The sequence below is a fragment of the Lagenorhynchus albirostris genome, chromosome 2 (genome assembly GCF_949774975.1).
Source record: "Lagenorhynchus albirostris chromosome 2, mLagAlb1.1, whole genome shotgun sequence".
NCBI classification, from domain to species: domain Eukaryota; kingdom Metazoa; phylum Chordata; class Mammalia; order Artiodactyla; family Delphinidae; genus Lagenorhynchus; species Lagenorhynchus albirostris.
This window is the reverse complement of record NC_083096.1, coordinates 1,627,458-1,636,560: the sequence shown is the minus strand read 5'-3', so window position 1 is coordinate 1,636,560 and position 9,103 is coordinate 1,627,458. Positions and strand designations below refer to the sequence as shown.

General features: G+C 60.4%; 1 long non-coding RNA gene across 2 annotated transcripts; it reads right to left on the bottom strand.

Moving 5' to 3' along the window:
• Positions 1-1,137: 1,137 nt before the first annotated feature.
• LOC132507362 (uncharacterized) lies at positions 1,138-5,336 on the bottom strand. Of its 2 annotated transcripts, none has more exons than XR_009536157.1 (3): positions 4,688-5,336; positions 2,733-2,872; positions 1,138-1,714 (listed from the first exon to the last, which is right to left on the bottom strand). It is a non-coding gene; the product is annotated as an uncharacterized LOC132507362 (long non-coding RNA). The 2 variants fall into 2 exon arrangements; XR_009536156.1 differs by having other exon boundaries at positions 2,737-2,872.
• Positions 5,337-9,103: the final 3,767 nt, after the last annotated feature.

Sequence of the window (9,103 nt, the reverse complement as noted above, 5' to 3'; positions counted from 1 at the left end):
GGGCGGGACCCTAAACTCTGGAGAGAAACCAGCGAGAGCCGCCGGCCTGGAGGATGCTGGCCTCTTGGGCGGTGGGTCCTTTCCCGCCCTGAGCCTGAGCCCCAGGCAGCAGAGCTGCCCTGCACTGCAAGCAGCTCTGACTCCTGTCTGGCCCCAGTGTCGGGGTTCCCTTCCCTTGAGAAGAAGTGGGATGAAGTCCCCTGGCTTGGCCCCAAAGTCAGTTGTCTGAGTTTCGCAGAGCTACTCACCAGCCTGCAGCCGTCCGGACAAGTTCTAGCTTCTGGCAACCGAGACAGAGGCCTGGGGCAGTGCCTCCCCTGCACCTGCCCCCACCGCGAGCTGCAGGATGCGGTCAGGAGAGGAAGCAGGGCCTCGGCTCCGAGTCATCCTGGAGTCTCCAGAGAGCTTCTGGCCGAGGGCACCGACAGGGCATCGTCTGGGCCACAGAGCAGGGGGAGGGGTGGGCAAGGGGAGCCACATCCTCTCTGCTGGGCCTGAGGCCCCAGGGGACGAGTCAGCGGGACCAGGGCAGCTCCCACTGGGCAGGGAGAGGTATGGGTGAGCCCCCTCCACTGGGGCAGGGGTGTGAGTGGGTGGGTTCAGGGTGCAGACGGGCCGCTGCCCAGCCACCAAAAACCCCTCTGATGGCTGATGGAGGCGTGCCCTTGCCCCCTTCAGCCAAAGTGCACAGGAGGGAAGGCTGATCCGGGCTTGGTGGGCTCTCCCAAACTGCACCCACCCCTCCCTCCACGGTCTGGGCTGGTCAGTCCCCAGTGAGGGCCCGGCTTCTGTTTCCAAGCCCAGCAACTTCCAGTGTTCCGGGCCTCCTGTCCAAACCAGTTTCCGACTCGGGCTCCTAGAGGTGGCGGGTCCCGGAGCAGCACCTTGCCCCACAGCCCAACGCACGTAGACACGGTTTGCTTGACCACAGTGAAATTTTTTTTTACCTATACTTTTTTTTAAAATTTATTTTAAATTCATTTATTTTTGGCTATGTTGGGTCTTCGTTGCTGCGCGCAGGCTATCTCTAGTTGCGGTGAGCAGGGGCTACTTTTCGTTGTGGTACGCGGGCTTCTCATTGCGGTGGCTTCTCTTGTCGCGAGCACGGGCTCTAGGCGTGACGGCTTCAGTAGGCTCAGTAGTTGTGGCTCGCGGGCTCTAGAGCGCAGGCTCAGTAGCTGTGGCACAGGCTTAGTTGCTCCGCGGCATGTGGGACCTTCCCGGACCAGGGATCGAACCCGTGTCCCCTGTATTGGCAGGTGGATTCTTAACCACTGCGCCACCCGGGAAGCCCAGACGCTTCGGAATTTTTAACAAGAAAATCGAAGGTGTAGCCATCTGATTTCACAGAGAAAATGTGGATTTCCAGCTTTGTCTTTGAAACAGACGCCTTTTTCTTATGACCGCATTTGCAGCGATGGCCCCTTGAGACAGAGCCTGAGTGTTTGAACTTTGCCTCCAGGAAGCCCTCCACAGTTGCCCCACCCCTGCCACACACACCAAGGCCGGGTAAGAGCTGTGGTGACCAGCACTCGGCCCTGACACGCTTCCTCCCTTCACCGTGTCTGCCTGGTCCCTTTGCGTGTCTGCAGTTTTTCGGCCACAGGTTAGGGCTATGGAATCAGGAAGGTCTACCTCGCAAAAGCACATCAGTCCCTTACTGGCTGTGTGCTTTTAACACAGCTTGAGCTCCTCGGGGCCTCAGTTTCCTTACCTGTAAATGAAGGGAACAGCGTTGCTGCAAATCTCAACCTACAAGCGCAGGCTTGCAAGACACACATGTTACTTAATTTATTGTAAATCAGTTTGATTCTGTCCTGGGCCTGCTGGGATGGCAAAAAATTGCATATTCTCATGCAGTATCCTTTAAGGCTTAAAGGAGGCCAGAAGGCAGGGGGAAGGCAGCCATCCTAGTGGCTCTGGCCCCCGGGGGTCTCTCGTCGCCAGGGCTCCTGCCCCCTGGACGCGTGCAGTGAAAGAGTCTGCCGAGGCCAGAAATCTGGGGCCCCGCATCCCAGCCCCCGTCTCTACCGAGGTCTCATCACCTCCCGAGGCACCTCAGGGTCCTCGCTGCACAGGGCGTCTTCTTTCCCGTTCCCAGTCTATCTCCCCTCTGTGTCCGGGCCCTCAAAGCCACATCCCTACCCTTGCACCTCGGGCCCCCTGGCATTGTCTCAGTGGGCCCAGAGCTGAGGCCTTCAGGAAGCCACTGCCTCCCAGCAAGAGAAAAGGCAGGGGTGACTGGGAGGGGGAGGGGCCACAAATCAACATTTCAACAAATGATTCCATCGCATGAGTAATAATAATAATGCTTACCTTTGGAGGTGCTTTACGACCTGTCCACCCCTTAAGTGCTCCCAGAATTTCCTCCCCCCGCCCCCATCCTTCCTCGTCCTGCACACCCTTCCCGGGTGATCTCACCCGGTCCCGGAGCTGCAGCTCTGCTGCGGCTCCCAAGCCCTCCCTGCAGCCTGGCTGCTCTCAGGACATTATCACCCGTGTCCTAAAATGAATACACGCTACCCTGAACTCAAGCAGACACGGGAACCCCCGGCTCGTCCCTTTCCTCTCTGCCAAGGCTTTAGTCAGTCACTTACAGAGTCAGACTAGGTCCCAAATAGCTCTTGACTCCCCCCGTCCCCCCAGTTCCACAGTGTGAATTCACCCCTTGTCTGAATGCCATCTCTCCACGGTTCCCCTGTTTTGCAACTCTCCCCGCGCCAATTACTCACACACCAAAGTGACGGGAACGTGAGTCTGCCCAGCTTGTCCTCGGGCGGACTGTCTTCTGTAGTGTGATGGTGAAGTTTATGTGTCAACTTGGCTAGGCCACGGTACCCAGCTGTTTGGTCAAACATTATTCCAGATGTTTCTGCGAAAGTATTTTTTTTTTAGATGAGATTAACATTGAAATAAACAGTAGACTCTGAGTGAAGCAGATGACCTGCCATAATGTCGGTGGGCCGCATCCACTCAGGTGAAGGCCTGAATAGCAAAAAGACTGACTTTAATAAAGAGGGAGTTTGGCAAGCAGACGGCCTCTGGGCTCGGACTGCAACCCCCTCCAGTCTCCAGACTGCCAGTCCCACCCTGCAGGTTGTGGACCTGTCAGCCTTTGGAATAGGAATGGCGTGGACCAATTCCTCTCTCTTTGTGTGTACACACACACACACACACACACACACACACACACACACACACACACACGGGGGATCCCCTATTGGTTCTGTTTCCTGGGAGCTCTTCCTCAATTTCAAGATAAAAATCTGAAATCCTTAGTCAGCCCACATGACTCTTCAGCCAACTTAGCTCACCTAGCGCCTCAGTACAAATTGGAAAAAGCCACCGCCTCTGGGGAGATGCGGCTCTGGCCAAGGCCCACGGCTGGTGGGTGGAGCCTGGGTGAGCGATCCCTCTTAGTTTGGTGCACAACCTGGACAACCGCACGGGGCGGCCTTGCTTCCTGCCGGCCCACTGCCTGCGGCTCCAGTCTTCTAGTCCCTTGCCCCTCCTGGCCCCACACCCCAAGTGCCCTCAGCGCCTAGACCCTCCTGAGCTCCGTTGCCATTTTGCTTCTGCGCATCCCGTCGCTGCTACCGTGGGCTCCTCCTCGCGCCCCGACCCCCAGTTTCCCTGGCATGGCCTCCTCGGGCAGGCTGTGCCGTCCTCCGCTCGGTCAGCCCCGCCGCCCCCCCGCCTAGGTGCTGCCGGCCTTCTTTCTCTGACCCCCTTGCCAAGGGATTGCTCGGCTAGCTTGGGGATCCCCGAAGCCCTTTAACTTTGATCCGCCGGGACGGGCACTAGTAGGTGCTCAGCGTGTTCCCTGAACCAGTGGGTGAGTGAATGAATGACGGGCGGGGCGCCGGCTCGCGGTACGCTGCAGGAGGCGACCCCTCGGAGCGCGCACCTCCCTCTCCCGGCGGGGCCGCCAGCGGCGGGAGGGGGCCCGGCCGGGGCCGCAGGGGGGCCGGGGGGCGGCGGGGCCGCGGTAATGGGGGGCCGGGGGGCGGGGAGCGCCCTTGGGGGTGGGCGCGGCACCCCCTCGGCTCAGCCCGGGTCTCCAGGCGCGGAAGCCGCCGGGCCGGCCGGAGCGCGCGGAGGGAAGGCGGCCCGGGTCCGGGAGGAGCCTCCCCCGCCGGGCCGCGGGAACTGGCTGCGCGGGGGGATCCCGCACGCGCGCGCGTCCGGAAGCGGGAAGAGGGGGCCGGCCTCGCCCCGCGCCCGGGTCCCCGCGGGACGCCCACCCCCGCGGGCACCTCCCCGCCCCGACGCGCGGCCCCGCCCCGGCTCCCGGATCGGACTCCCGGGTCCCTTCCTGCGTCTTTCCCCTCTCTCCTCTGGGCCTTGGTACGCCCCAGGGGACAGATGTCTTGGGATCTTTAACATTTGGGATGCTGCAAATGCCGAAGTTAAATGAAATACCTCCGGGGAGGGGAGGCCGGGAGGAGTCGCGGGGGGAGGAGAGCTGGCCTGGACGAGCAGGTCCCGAGGCTGCGAGGCGCGCGCGGGGGGCGCGGGGGCAGGCGGGCGGCGAGGGATCTCCATGGGACAGGTAAGGGGGAGCGCCGGGGCGCGACGCGGGAGCCGGGGGGATCGAGCCCCTAACCCACAGTCTTCCGCCTTAGAGGAGGGGGCCCTGCGGGGAATGGGGGGAATTTGCCGGGGGGTGGGAATTCCGAGTTCCTACCGAAAATGCATGTTTCCGTCTCCTCGACCTTTCTCCTCCGACCTTCCCCACGCCTGTGGATCCCCTGGCAGGTTCCGGGAAGGCAGACAAAAGGAGCCGAGTCTCGGGCCGCCTGGACGCGGAGGGCGCGGTGGGGGAGGGGAGCAGGGTGGACCGGACAAAGGGGCTTTTTGAGGAGAGCCTAGAGGTCTGATTCCAGGGCGCATTCCAGGCCGTCGTGGAGTCCCCTGTCCCAGCCCGCTCCACCATCGCTCGCTGGAGGCGAGCACCTTTCCCACTGGGAAGGGAGGAGAGGGGAAAGAAAACAGTTTGAGGAACCATCTCCCGCCCCCCTCGCCTGGAGGGTCCCGGGATATTTCCCTCCTTTCTCTTTTCACTGTTTTGGCTCGAGCAGCCGACCATTGGCTCCTTAATTGTTTAAGTGAAATTGTAGGAGCGCCTGAGACTCTTCTTTGCTGGGTGCTGGTTGGGGCGTCAGGTCGGGCCCTTGCTCTGACTTCCGATCTCATGTATCACAGGAAACTTAAAGAAGGAACTTAAAAAAAATAATGGAGAGTGGATGGATGCAGGAGGTGCAAGAGTTTTCTGATTCAGGACTTTTCCTTAGGAGATGAAAACCCTAAAGAGATGCAATTTTTTCCCTTCTTTCAAAGATCAGATTCCAAGTGTGTGGGGAAACCCCACTTCCTCACCAATGATGCTGTGGGGTTGGGGTTCGGGGCACTGGCCGGGAGCAGGGCGCTGAACCCCGCGTTCTCAGCAGGCCTCTGGAATGCCCACTCTGGATACTTTGAAGTGAAGGGCATGGCAGCCAGGGAGATCCATGGCCTTGGGGATCTTGGGAGAGTTGGTTGGCTGGTCCCACTCCAAGCCTCAGATCCTGCTGGGCTGGGAAATGCTGCGTGTGAATTTGAGGGAGCGAGGGGCCTTTGAGGATTCCAGAGGATCAACGCGGAGACTGGTCGGTCCTCTGTCCTTCTCTCCCTGAGCTCAGAGATGGGGGTGGTTACCTGAGGGCGGGATTCTTAACTGGGTCCATGGGCACCCAAGCATCTGTGGATAGCATTCAGAGGGTCGTGCACTCGGATGGGAAGGGTTTATTTTTCACTAACCTTTGCTGAAATTTAGCATTGCCTTGTAACCCTTGGTAGTACCTGTGATTTGCCATTAATAGACACCACAGAGGGTTTCATATCACGGTGCAGTTGTGATCGCTGTCTTGAAACCTGGTTTACCGTCGGTCATGAAACATCGTTTACCATCGGCATTGCTACAGAACTGCCCACTACTAGATCCTGTTTCATGTTAATAAAGAAACATATATAGATTACTATGTTTTACTGTTTTTAGAACTGTATTTAATATAATCCATTATCTTAGTGATTCTCTTCATCTTAGTGTATCCATTAAAAAATATGCTATGAGTTGATTCTAGAAACTTCCATCACTCCCTCCCCCCCGGAGCTGGGCAAGGTGGAGGCTGGGTGGCAGCTTCAGAGTCAGCTCCTCTGTTTGTTGTGGGAAGACTGTGACAAACCTGTAGGGGGGAAGGGAAGGGCTGCGGGCTCTTTGGGAGACCCAGAGTAGCCCCCAGCACAGGGGGGCTGTCCCCTGTTGGGGCCCCTCAGCCTAGGTAAAGAAGGCGGTGGTCAGCCTGGAGGGCTCAGGGCTCACATTGTTTGGACAGAGGGTGTGCACAGGAATGTGAGGGGAGATGGGTGTGTGTGCAGGGGGAGTGGGGAGACTGCCTGTGTTGGTGACACAGCTCCACAGAAGGCGGTTGGGGGGGTGACTTCCTCTGTCATCCCTGCCCTGGGGGCTGGGACAGGGGCTGAGGAGGTGTTCTTTGGGGCTGGGGAGGTAGACTTGGGGCTGGAGAGGTGGTCTTGAAGTTCGGGATGTGGTCTAGGGGCTGGGGATTAGGTCTCTGGGGCTGGGGTGGTGGTCTTCCAGCTGGGGACGTGGTCTTGGGGCTGGCTAGGTGGTCTTTGGGGCTGGGGAGGTGATATTTGGGGCTGGGGAATTGGTTTTGGGGGCTGGGGAGGTGGTCTTGGGGTTGTGGGGTTGGTCTTTGTGACTGGGGAGTTGGTCTTTGGGGCTGGGGAGGTGGTAGTGGCGCTGGGGGTTTGGTCTTTGGGGCTGGGGAGGTGGTCTTTAGGGCTGGGGAGGTGGTCTTTGGGGCTGTGGAGGTGGTCTCTGGGGCTGGGGAGGTGGTTTTGGGTCTGGGGAGGTGGTCTTTGGGGCTGGGGAGGTGGACTAGTGGCTTGGGAGGTGGTCTAGGAGTTGGGGAGGTGGTCAACGGGCTGGGGAGGTGGAGTAGGGTCTGGAGAGGTGGTCTTGGGGCTGGGGAGGTGGTATTTGGGCTGGGGAGGTGGTCTTTGGGGCTGGGGAGATGGTCTAGGCACTGGGGAGGTGGTTCTTGCGGCTGGGGAGGTGGTGTTTGGGGCTGGGGAGGTGGTCTAGGGGCTGGGGAGGTGGTCTAGGGGCTGGGGAGGTGGTCTAAGGGCTTGGGAGGTGGTCTTTGGGGCTTGGGAGGTGGTATTAGGGGCTGGGTAGTTGGTTTTGGGGGCTGGGGAGGTAGTCTTTGGGGCTGGGGAGATGATCTCGGGGCTGGGGAGGTGGTCTTTGGGGCTGGGGAGGTGGTCGTGGGGCTGGGGAGGTGGTCTTGGGGCTGGGGAGGTGGTCGTGGGGCTGGGGAGATGGTCTCGGGGCTCGGGGGTTGGTCTTTGGGGCTGGGGAGGTGGTGTTTTGGGTTGGGGAGGTGGTCAAAGGGCTGGAGAGGTGGTCTTGGGGCTGGGGAGGTGGTCTTGGAGCTCGGGGTGTGGTCTACGGGCTCGGGAGTTGGTCTTTGGGGCTGGGAAGGTTGTCTTCTGGTTGGGGATGTGGTCTTGGGGCTGTGGAGGTGGTCTTTGGGGCTGGGAAGTTGGTCTTTGGGGCTGGGGAATTGGTCCTGGGGCTGAGGGGTGGTCTTTGGGGCTGTGGAGGTGGTCTTTGGTGCTGGGAAGGTGGTCTAGGGGCAGGGGAGGTGGTCTTTAGGGATGGGTCTAAGGGCTGGGGAGGTGTTCTAGGGGCTTGGGAGGTGGTTTTTCGGGCTGGGGAGGAGGTCTTTGGGGCTGGGGAGGTGGGCTAGGGGCTGGGGAGTTGGTCTTTGGGGCTGGGGTGGTGGTGTTCCGGCTGGGGACGGGGTCTTGGGGCTGGCTAGGTGGTTTTTGAGGCTCGGGAGGTGGTCTAGGGGCTCGGGAGGTGGTCTAGGGGCTCGGGAGGTGGTCTAGGGGCTGGGGGGGTGGTCTAGGGGCTGGGGAGGTGGTCTTGGGGCTGGGGAGGTGGTCTAGGGGCTGGGGAGGTGGTCTAGGGGTTCGGGAGGTGGTCTTGGAGCTGGGATCGGTCTAGGGGATGGGGAGGTGGTCTAGGGGCTGGGGAAGTGGTCTAGGGGTTCGGGAGGTGGTCTTGGAGCTGGGATCGGTCTAGGGGATGGGGAAGTTGTCTACGGGCTCGAGAGGTGGTCTTGGGGCTGGCGAGGTCGTCTTGGTGTTGGGGGAGTGGAGCTATTGGAGACTCGTGAGTGCTGGGATCCCAAGGTGAGGGGCGTGGTGAGAAAAGCAGGTGGCGTTAAGCCTTGAGGGGTCTCCTTCGTGTGCAGCGCTGTCTGTCTTCTTGCCTCCTGTGATGGGTCACAGTGTCTTTGGCCCTTGCTTCCACCAATGAAATAGAGTGAATTCCAAACTGTTGGTTTTCCTTGAAGGTCAGTGGCGTGGAGACCCAGAGGCTCATTTCTTGTAGGGAACAAGTTCCATTTTGGTCTCTGGCCCCCGGTGGTTGGGGACTGAGCTTAGACCCCGGGGTCCCAGTGGCCCTCCTGTGGACTAGGGAGAGGACTGGGGTCCAGGTCAATGCGCCATGGGCCCTGTGGAGGGATGGTTGTAAAGATAAACAGGGAGGTGGCGGCCATGATGATTCTGGAGGGAAATGTCTGTGATCAGAACAGCCTGGCCTGCTGTGGGACCCCAGAGCCGCCCCGCGTGGAGTTCCGGGGTCACGGCCCGGCCCGGAGTTTCTAATCTCATCTGGCCTTGGCCCCGCTTCAGGGTCTGGGGAGCAGGGACCCTCCTTGTCAGCATGTAGGTTTCTCGCCGGTGGTCCCCACGCGCTGGGGTCTTCGCCTGCTCTGGGCGCTGCGCGGAGCCGGAATCTGGGGGGGCGGGCGGCTCAGCACAGGGCAGGGGGGCCCTTGAGGCCGCGAAGGCCTGATCCCTGCTGCCTTCTTCTGGGGTTCCTCCGTGGGGAGCCCCTTTCTCCCGCCTGTGCGGCCCCCGGAAGTGCAGAGGCCCGGGCTGCCTGTGGGGCAGGCTTTGCTCTGGGAAGGGCTTGCTCACCGCTCCTCCCTCTGACTCAGGTTGGAACAAGTAACCTGGCTCC